The sequence below is a fragment of the Orycteropus afer genome, unplaced genomic scaffold, assembly GCF_000298275.1.
Source record: "Orycteropus afer afer isolate SDZICR_OR568_19922 unplaced genomic scaffold, OryAfe1.0 scaffold00007, whole genome shotgun sequence".
NCBI classification, from domain to species: domain Eukaryota; kingdom Metazoa; phylum Chordata; class Mammalia; order Tubulidentata; family Orycteropodidae; genus Orycteropus; species Orycteropus afer.
Window position 1 is genome coordinate 14,136,607 of NW_006921594.1, and position 9,914 is coordinate 14,146,520.

The window sequence follows — 9,914 nt, forward strand, 5'->3', positions numbered from 1 at the left end:
GTTCAGGAGCCTATTATGATACACATTTTTTAATGAACAATATTTTCTTCACTAAGTTCTTTGCCTTCTGAAGTGTTTACACCTTAAGCCTTATCTTTACTTCTCTTTACTCAGAAAATGGTGACATTGTCATATCATAATAGGAAGAAAATCCTTATTTGGAGTATACACTACTGTAAGTTTGTACAGATCACATCCCTAAGACCTGTCGTTGTTTAAGGAAGCCTTGATTATATAAATCATACCTAGAAAAAACTTTTACTTCCAAATTTGTATCTGAGCATTGTTCATGTTATGAAAGATTTTTATTTGCAAAGACTGGGTATATGCTTTATTTCTGTTTTTTCTCAATGACCTGTAGTATCTAATAGGTGTACTAAAATTGTTTCGGAAGCAGGGGTTTGAAAATTTCTGATGGATGTATAGTTAATTTAGTAATTCTGTCACATGAGGTATAAGCATCCATTATGCTGTTTGCTCAGTAGACTTGCTATGTAAGTAGAACAGCATCACTCATATAGACTCTTTGATATGTATGGGCATTACTCTGATACTTGTCCTTTGTTGCTCATACTACTTGCGCATGGGCTGAGATCTTGTCTTCTTCCAAGTAGAGTGAAGTAATCCACTGTCTTTATTAGGCCCCATTCCATGTTCAAAAAAAATGAATATTGCCTTTTACTTTTGAAGCATTTAACATTTAGAGTCAATGAAGTTGCTATTTTGAGTTTAGCATTGATATTGTGAAAATAAATGCAATTTGGATTTCATTTTTCTTATTTTTATTTCCCAAATGGATTATTAAGGAATTATGCATTGTAAACAGAGGAACCTAGGTACACAGTCTTTGCACACACATTTGGGTGTATTCTGAGTTAGGGCTCATTTACATTTTGCTTCCTGATCTTTTTGTTGTGCAGGGATCCAGGTCTCCTGTTCTTACAGCGTGATTGTTTATATGTGAAGCATATCTTGCTGTTGCCTTATTTTTGTTGCTTTTGTTCATGGCAAGAATTGTCAATATGAGAATGTATATCTTTAATGCAACCATCTTAATAAAGAAGTTGAAAGAAAGAGTGCACTGATTATTGTATTACAAAGAAACTTCTCTCTGAAAGGCATGAGCAATAAATGAGACTGAATTTCTAAGCAGGATATGGAATATCACAATAGTTGTTTTGTTTTGTTTTTTTTTAAATGTTTACCAAGGAATAAAACAGACTAAAAATGATTTGGAGACCCTGGTTCCATCTTTTTTTGCTTTGCATTCAGTTTTAAGATACTTATTTGTAACTTTCAGATTATCTTGATTAACCTGTTTTTGATTGTCTGATTAGGCAGCAGAGTGTATGTTCTGGAACCACTGCCTGGATTTGTATCTTGGCTTCACCACTTAGCTAGTTGTTAGCTGCCACCAAGTCAGCCCCTGACTCATGGCAACCCCATGCACTGTGCCATCTCCATGGTGGCTGTGGATTGGACCATTGTGATCCATAGAGTTTTCATTGGCTAATTTTCAGAAGTAGCTCTCCAGGCCTTTTCTTCCTAGTCCATCTTAGTCTGAAAGCTCCACTGAAACCTCTTCAGCATCATAGCAACACACAGGCCTTTACTGACAGACATTGGTGGCTAGGCTTGAGGTGCATTAACTGGGAATCGAACTTGGGTCTCTCCCTGGAAGGTGAGAATTCCACCACTGAACCATACCACCCTTACTAGCTAGGTAAGCTTAGGAAGGTTATTTAATTTTTGTATGCCTCAATTTCCTTACCTGAAAAATGGGACTAATAAGAGTACTGACCTCAAAGAGTGTTTATGAGGATGAAGTGAGTTAAATATAAAATCCTTAAATAGTGTTCAGCATGTAGTAGGCAGTCTAAATGCTAACTGTCATTACTGACTTAAGAGCACCTAATGCTGACATTCTTAGCCTGTAATCCATGGGATTTGAGGGGTGCCAGCTTGAAGTCTCGGGTGTTTTGGTGTGGGTTTGAACCGCCAGCCTTCTGGTTAGCAGTCAGATGCCTTAGGCACTACGCCACCAGAGCTTCTGTTTATTTTCCTACTGGTAGTTTAAAAAAAAAAAAAAAAACTAGATGTTAATAAGGTTAATGACATTGAAAGATAATATATATTGAGATTGGCTCTAGAAAGGGTTAAGTTTGGTTTCCCTGCTTTTGACTCAATATTTTCATAAGGTAATTTCCAAGATAAGCAATAAAATCTTTGACTTAACCTTGTGATAGATAGTAGAGAATTTTACATGAACAGATGACCACTCACTACTACTGCTTTTGTGAATTGAAGTCACTTGTATAAATACACTGAAAAGTAATTTTTAACCTATTGAAAATATTAAGGGTGATACTGCTTGTTTTTTATTTCCCAATTTGTAAATATTTATTAATTATGTAATATTTCAGATAAACAGAAAAATGTAGGAAACAACATACAACAGTTCTTGCCACTGAATTAAACAGATGTTAACATTTTGCTCTATTTGTGGCAGGTGTTTGTTTTTTTGGTTTTTTAAGGAAATCAAACATTGCAGATAGGCCTTTTCCTTACTGAGGTCCAGTTGGATTTACCCCTTTTGCTGTTACAAATAGCATTCAAATATTCATGTAAAATTTGAGCACTTCTCTTGGAAAGATAGCTAGGAATGGGACTGTTGGAATGTAGATACTCATATTTTCTGTTTTAACCTCAGTGTTACAAAATTGTTGAGCAAAGTACCATATTCTTCTCCCACCAGTAATGGAAGAGTTCCTGTTGCCCATATTCTTACAAATACTTGATGTTACTCAACACCTGGACAGTCTGATGGGTTTGAAATAGTATCCTTGAAGTAACTTGTAATTTTTCTGATTGCTATTGAAACTGATGATCTTTTCTATATTGTCCATTTAGTTTCCCTTTACTGTGTACTGCCTATTAATAGCCTTTGCTAGAATTTTTGTATTGTTGTGTTTTACCTTTTTCCTATTGATTTCAGTAGGTATTGTGGTAGTTCAGTTTGTGTGTCAACTTGACTGGGCCTGGTTGAGTGGCTGGGCAGCTGGATGTAGTATTCCCCATGATGAGACTGATAATCATCTCCATGGTGGAATCTACTGTGAGTAGCTGCCTTTGGGTATGTGGTCTGCTTCCTGTATATAAGGAGAAGCATTGGGAATGGTCTCTAGCATATGGCACGCTTGGACCCTGCGTGTAGCCGTGTCATTGCTCAGCAGCCTGCTATGTTCTGCCGACCTTGGGACTTACAATGGACTTGAATTAATGGCCTGCCGTGTGGTTTGGTAAATTGGGACTGTGCCTTGTTACTTGTCAACCTTGGGCTTGTCAGCCTCAGCAAGCCAGCAGCTGAGTGAAGAAAAGCCTCGAGCTTCAGAGGGCCAGGAGCAGGAGGCAGAGCTGAAGCCCAAGGTTGAGGGGCTTTCACCCAGCCCCCTAAAGGCTGGCACTTTGAACTCAGACTTAAAGCCTCCAAATTGTAAGAATAAACTCCTGTTTGTTAAGGCCATCCCATTTGTGGTATATTCTTGTCAGAGTGGCACTAAGGAACCGGAACAGGTATACTCTGTATATTCTGGATACTAATCCTCTGACATTTATATGAGTTGCAAATGTCGCCTCTATAATTTATATTTTCACTTTAGATTTTTGTTATACAAACTTTTTAATTTTAATGCCGATTTCTCTGTTTTCCTCATGGTCTGTGCTTCTTGTCATAAAAATATTCATGCATGTTTTCTTCTAAATATATTAGTTTTATTTTACATTTTTAAATCTTCATCTCATTTAAACCATATATTTCTGTATATCATTTGAGAAAAGATCTAATTTTTACCATATTCAATTCAAGTAGTCCCTGATTTAATGATAAGGTTCTGTTCCGACTCCATTGTAAGTCGGTTCTGATGTAAATTGTATACTTTTTTTTTTTTAGTTTGCATTATTATTGCCTTTTATAATCAGTATCTGTAAATCTAATCTTTGTCTTTGGGAGTTGGAAACATTACACAAAACTTACCGATACGATGACATCAGCAAATTATGTGCTGCATCACTGTATGTAGTACCTGTTACTGATAATAAAATGTTCCCCAAAAAGATGGTTGTAAGTGCAGTTCTTTGTAACTCAAGTATGTCATAAGTCGGGGACTACCTGTCCTCATATTTAATTGTCATGGTACCCTTTTGTGTCATCAGAGTTCTTCAGAGAAACCAGCAGTCTGCAAACTCAGGAAGGCTGGAGCCCAAAATCTGTAGAGCAGGCTGGACACACAGACAGAATTTCTGTTACAGTCTTAAGACAGAATTTCTTCAGCAAACCTGTTTTTCCTCGTAAGACCTTCAGCTGAGTGGATGAAGCCCGCTCATATTATCGAGGGTAATCTTCAGTACAGTCAGCTGATGATGTGTTAGTTTATAGATTATAGATCTACAGAATATCTTCAGAGCAATATCTAGACCAGTGTTTGACCAAACAGCTGGGCACCATAGCCTAGCCAAGTTGACACACAGAATTAAATCATCACAAAATTAAACTTACTAAAAAGTTCATCTTTTTATTTTTTATTCACTTGTCATGTAAAATTCCCATATTATTTGTAGCTTTTTCTGTATGCTCTACTCTAGTACCATATCTATCCCTAGAAACACAAAAACGCAACCATTGGCCGTGGAGCCGGATCTGACTCACAGTGGCCCCTCCTTGGGTTTCTGAGGTGGTATCGCTACGGAAGTAGATTGCCCAACCTTCCTTATAAGGAGTGGCTGGTGGGTTTGAAGCTCCAGACTTCTGGTTAGCAGTCAAATGCCTTAAACACTATGTCACCAGAGCTCCCATCTAGCCCTATACTAGTCAAAAAAAAAAACTATTTCCATCAAAAATTCAGACTCTTAAGTGACCCTATAGGACAAAATACAACTGCCCCGTAAAGTTTCCATGGCTGTAATCTTTTAGACTTTCAGGCATTTGGATGTGTGGATCATAACACATTATGGATCACATTGGAACACTTAATTGTGCGCATGAGAAACCTGTACATAGACCAAGAGACTGTCATTCAAACGGAACAAGGGGATAGTATGTGGTTTAAAATTAGGAACGTGTGTCAGGGTTGTATCCTTTCACCATACTTAATTCAATCTGTATGCTGAGCAAATCATCCAAGAAGCTAGACTATATGAAGAAAAATGTGCCATCGGGATTGGAGGAAGACTCATTAACAACGTGTGATACGCAGGTGACACAATCTTGCTTGCTGAAAGTGAAGATGGCTTGAAGCACTTGCTGATGAAGCTCAAAGATTACAATTTCATGGTTAGGGTTTTCATCACAATACCATGCTTTACAGCTTGAAGAGTGCCCTGTTTTTCCTTGTGTCCAATAAACTTCATTCACAACCTCTTTAGCCACTTTTTTTCCTTCCTGACCACAGCTAGCCATTCCTAAGTCCGTGTACTTCAAATTTGTATGTAAGTTGGAACAGTTAGGTATGGTTCGGTTCGTATCTAACATCAGTCAAATGTTTGTCTTAGTATACAGCGTACCTTTCTATGCAGTAAAAACATTAAACATTTCCTGATACACTAACATATTGCAGTAATAATAGTGTTTTGATAGCCATTTCAGAGTTGCATCTGTTGGTATGAACCATTGTGTATGTTCCTACATTTTTAGTATAACAGGTTTCACAGGGTTTTTTCATAAGTACCAGTTGTATGTACGTTAGTAACCCAGGGACTGCCTTACTATATCAGTTTTTAGTTAGACATAGGAATAGGAAAAAAAGACAGTGCTCCACTTTTTGGAAGTAGAAGTCCTCTTATTTTTTATTGTCGAACTACATTTTTAGTCAGTGACGTGAAGGGAAGACTTAGTGGAAAAACATGCACTGTTATCTCTTCTTTAGTCATTGTTTTCATCTTGCTTAGCACAATAAGCAGAGGTGCCAGAATAATCATCAAAAATGTGGAAATAGTTTTCACCAAACTCCCTTCTCAGGAACCCAAGCCAAAATAGTCCATGTGTAAGTCGTCTTTTTAATCAAAGGTTACATTCATGCTCTTAATGTTACCCATGGCATAAGATAGTTGGAGATTTTAAAAACCATAAATTCCCAACATTAGAGATACAACTCTATAAATGGGATCAAAAGTGTAGCAACTTGAGAATGGGAGGAACATTCACCCAAATACCAAAGGCAAAGTAAATGTGGACTCCCGATTCAGCGTTTCCTCCCCTACCATGTTGCTTCTAACACAGGGTTCTCTAGGTGGGACTTTTGTTGTTGAGAATATGCACAGCGAAACAGATACCAATTCAACTGTTTCTTCATATGCAATTCAGTGACATTGATTATGTTCTGTGAGTGGTACAACCATTCTCACCCTGTTTTTGAGTTGTTCCTCCCCAGATAACATAAACTCACTACCCACTAAGGTGCCTATCTAATCTTTCAAACTATTGTAGTCACTTTGATTTCATTTAGAAGGTTCCTGGGAGCTCTGGTAGCATAGTGGCTAAGGCACTTGACTGCTAACCAGAAGGCTGGCAGTTGAAATCTACTTCCATAGTGAGAATGCCTCAGAAACCCAAGGAGGGGTCGCTATGAGTCAGGTCCAACTCAACGGCAGGTAACAACAACAACAAGAAGTTCCTAAAAAAGCATATGCTCAAGGCAGACCTTTTTTACTAGTTAAGCTAAACTACTGTTTGGTTTTAAGATTTCAGGGAATGATTTTGGTTTAAGGTTTAAAGATTACCTCAGGGCACTAGTTTTAGGGGTTCATGTATTGCCCTTGGCTCCAGAAAATCTGGAATCCTTGAGAATTTGAAATTCAGTTTCTTCATTTTTCCTCTTTGGACCAGGATTCTGCTATAAAGTCTTTGATCAAAATGTTCAGTTATGGTAGCCAGCTACCATCCAGTCCTTCCAGTCTCGTGGCAAAGGAAGCATTTGTTCATGGAGGCAGTTAGCCACATAGTCCATATCCTCCTATTCCTGAATTTCCTTCCTCTGTTGCTCCATGCAAATAGAGATCAATTGTCATGCCTTGGATGGCCACCTGCAAGCTTTTCAGACCCCAGGAACTACACCAGGAAGTAGGAAGTACAACAGAAGCACTAAACACGTTATTTGGCTAATTAACTGGGATGTTCATGAAACCATGACCCCAAACCTCCAAGCCAAAAAACAAATCCCATGAGGTTTTAGATTGTATAAGCAGCCTCAGTAACTTTTTTTTTCTTGGTCACTTATATAAATGTATCTGTTACATAACTTTGCCCAGTTCTACCTCTTACAGGTGTATAATTTATTGACAGCACTATCAATAATCAACTGTGCAACCTTACCCTGAATGTGATTTGTCCATCACTGTTAACCCCTCCTATAGCCCTCCCTCTCACCCCTGATAACCACTAATAAACTTTGTTCTCCACACATTTGCCTTTTCTTGTCTTTTTATATAAGTGTGACTGACTTATTTCACTCAGTATAGTGCCTTCAAGCTCCATTGATATTGTAGCATGTATCAAGACTTCATTTCTTCTACTGGCTGAATAGTATTCCACTGTATGTATGTACCACATTTTGTTTATCCATCTTATCTATTACGAGCATTATGTTGTTTCCCTCTTTCAGCTATTGTGAATAGTGCTGCAATGAACATTGGTGTACAAGTCTCTTTTTGAGTATCTGGTTTCAAGTCTTTTGGGTATATACCTAGTAGTGGTATTGCTACATCATATGGTAGTTGTATTTTTAGTTAGGTTGTTTTTCTTTTAATGCTCTATTTTATTTATTTTAGTTTTTTGAGGAAATGCCATACTGTTTTCCACAACGGCTCTACCATTTTGCATTCCCATACATCCTCACCAACATTTGTAATTTTCTGGTTTTGTTTGTTTTGCTTTTTCTTAGCTATCCTAATGGGAATGAAATGGAATCTCATTGTGATTTTCATTTGTCTCTTTCTAATGACTGATGACACTGAGAATCTTTAATGTGTTTGGTGGCCACTTGAATATCCTTTTTGGTGAAACGTCATTGCCCAGTTTATGATAAGTGTCTTTTTATTGTTAAATTGTGGAAGTTTCATGTATATTTTGGTTATTATATTCTTATTGGATATATGATTTCCAGAGATATTCTTCCAGTCGGTAGCTAGTCTTTTCACTGTTCTGGTAAAGTTGTTTGATAAAAGTTTTTCATTTTAATCAAGTCTCATTCCTTTATTTTGTGTTTCACTGTTGTGCTTTTGTTATGATATTAGATAATCCACGGTTAAAAGCTAGGTCTGACAGCATTGCCCTTGCATTTCCTTCTAAGAATTTTTGTTTTTAGTTTGCACATTTAGGTCCTTAATCCATTTTTATTTTTTTGTTGCATGGTTTAAAATCAGGAAGAGAGTGCATCAGCGTTGTATCCTTTCACCATAGTTATTCAATCTGTATGCTGAGCAAATAATCAAGAAACTGGACTATAAGAAGAAGAACATGGCACCAGGATTGGAGGAAGACTCATTAAAAGCCTGCGATACGCTGACAACACAACTTTGCTTGCTGAAAGTGAGGATGACTTGAAGCACTTACTGATGAAGATTGAAGACTACAATCTGCAGTATAGATTACATCTCAATATAAAGAAAACAAAAATCCTCATAACTGGACCTATAAGCTGCATCACGAAAAATGGAGAAAAGATTGAAGTTGTCAAGGATTTCATATTACTTGATTCTACAATCAACACCAATAGAAGCAGCTGTCAGTACATCAGACAATGTATTACATTGGGCTACAAAAGATCTCTTTCAAGCACTGAAGAGCCAAGATGTGTCCTTGAAGACTAAGGTGCGCCTAACCCAACCCATATTTTTAGTCACCCCATATGCATGTGAGAGCTAGACAATGAATAAGGAAGACCAAAGAGTTGGTGCTTTTGAGTTGTGGTGCTGGTGAAGAATACTGAAAGTACCAGGGATTGCTAAAAGAACTAACAAATCTGTCCTGGAAGAAATACAGCCGGAATGCTTCTTGGAAGCGAGAATGGCCAGACTTTGTCTCACCTACTTTGGTCACATGGTCAGAAGAGACCATTCCCTGGAGAAGGATATCATGCTCGGTAAAGTGGAGAGTCAATAAAAAAGGGGAAGGCCTTCGACAAGATAGATTGATGCAGTGGCTGCAACAATGGGCTCCGGTATAGCAAGGATCGTGAGGCTGACACAGGACCAGGCAGTGTTTTGTTCTGTTGTACATAGGGTTGCTATGAGTCTGAGCCAACGGCACCTAACAACAACAACAATCAGAAAAATGACTTTAAATAAGAATAAACAGTACTGATGCCAGTTCTTTTCTATGTGTTTGGTAGAATTCCCCAGTGAAGCCATGAAGTGAAAAACCTTTTTGGTTGGAGTTTTTGATCACTGTGGTAGTTATGTTTGTGTGTCAACTTGGCTGGACCTGGTTGAGTGGGTAGGCAGCTGGTGGTAGTTATTCCCCATGATGAGACTGGTAATCAACTCCATGGTGGGATCTACCACAAGCAGCTGAGTAGTTGCCTTTGGAATGTGGTCCGCTTCCTGTATATAAGGAGAAGCCTTGGGAATGGTCTCTAGCCTATGGCACGCTTGGACCCTGCATGTAGCCGTGTTGTTGCTCAGCAGCTGCTATGCTCTGCTGACCTTAGAACTTACAATGGACTTAAGTTAATGGCCTGCCATGTGGTTTGGTAACATCGGGACTGTGCCTTTTTACTTGTCAACTTCGGGGCTTCTCAGCCTCAGCAGCCAGCAGCCACTCCTTGGAAGGAAGGTTGGGCAATCTATTTCCCTAGTGATACCGCCTCAGGAGCTCTGGTAGCATAGTGCCTAAGGCACTTGACTGCTCACCAGAAGGCTGG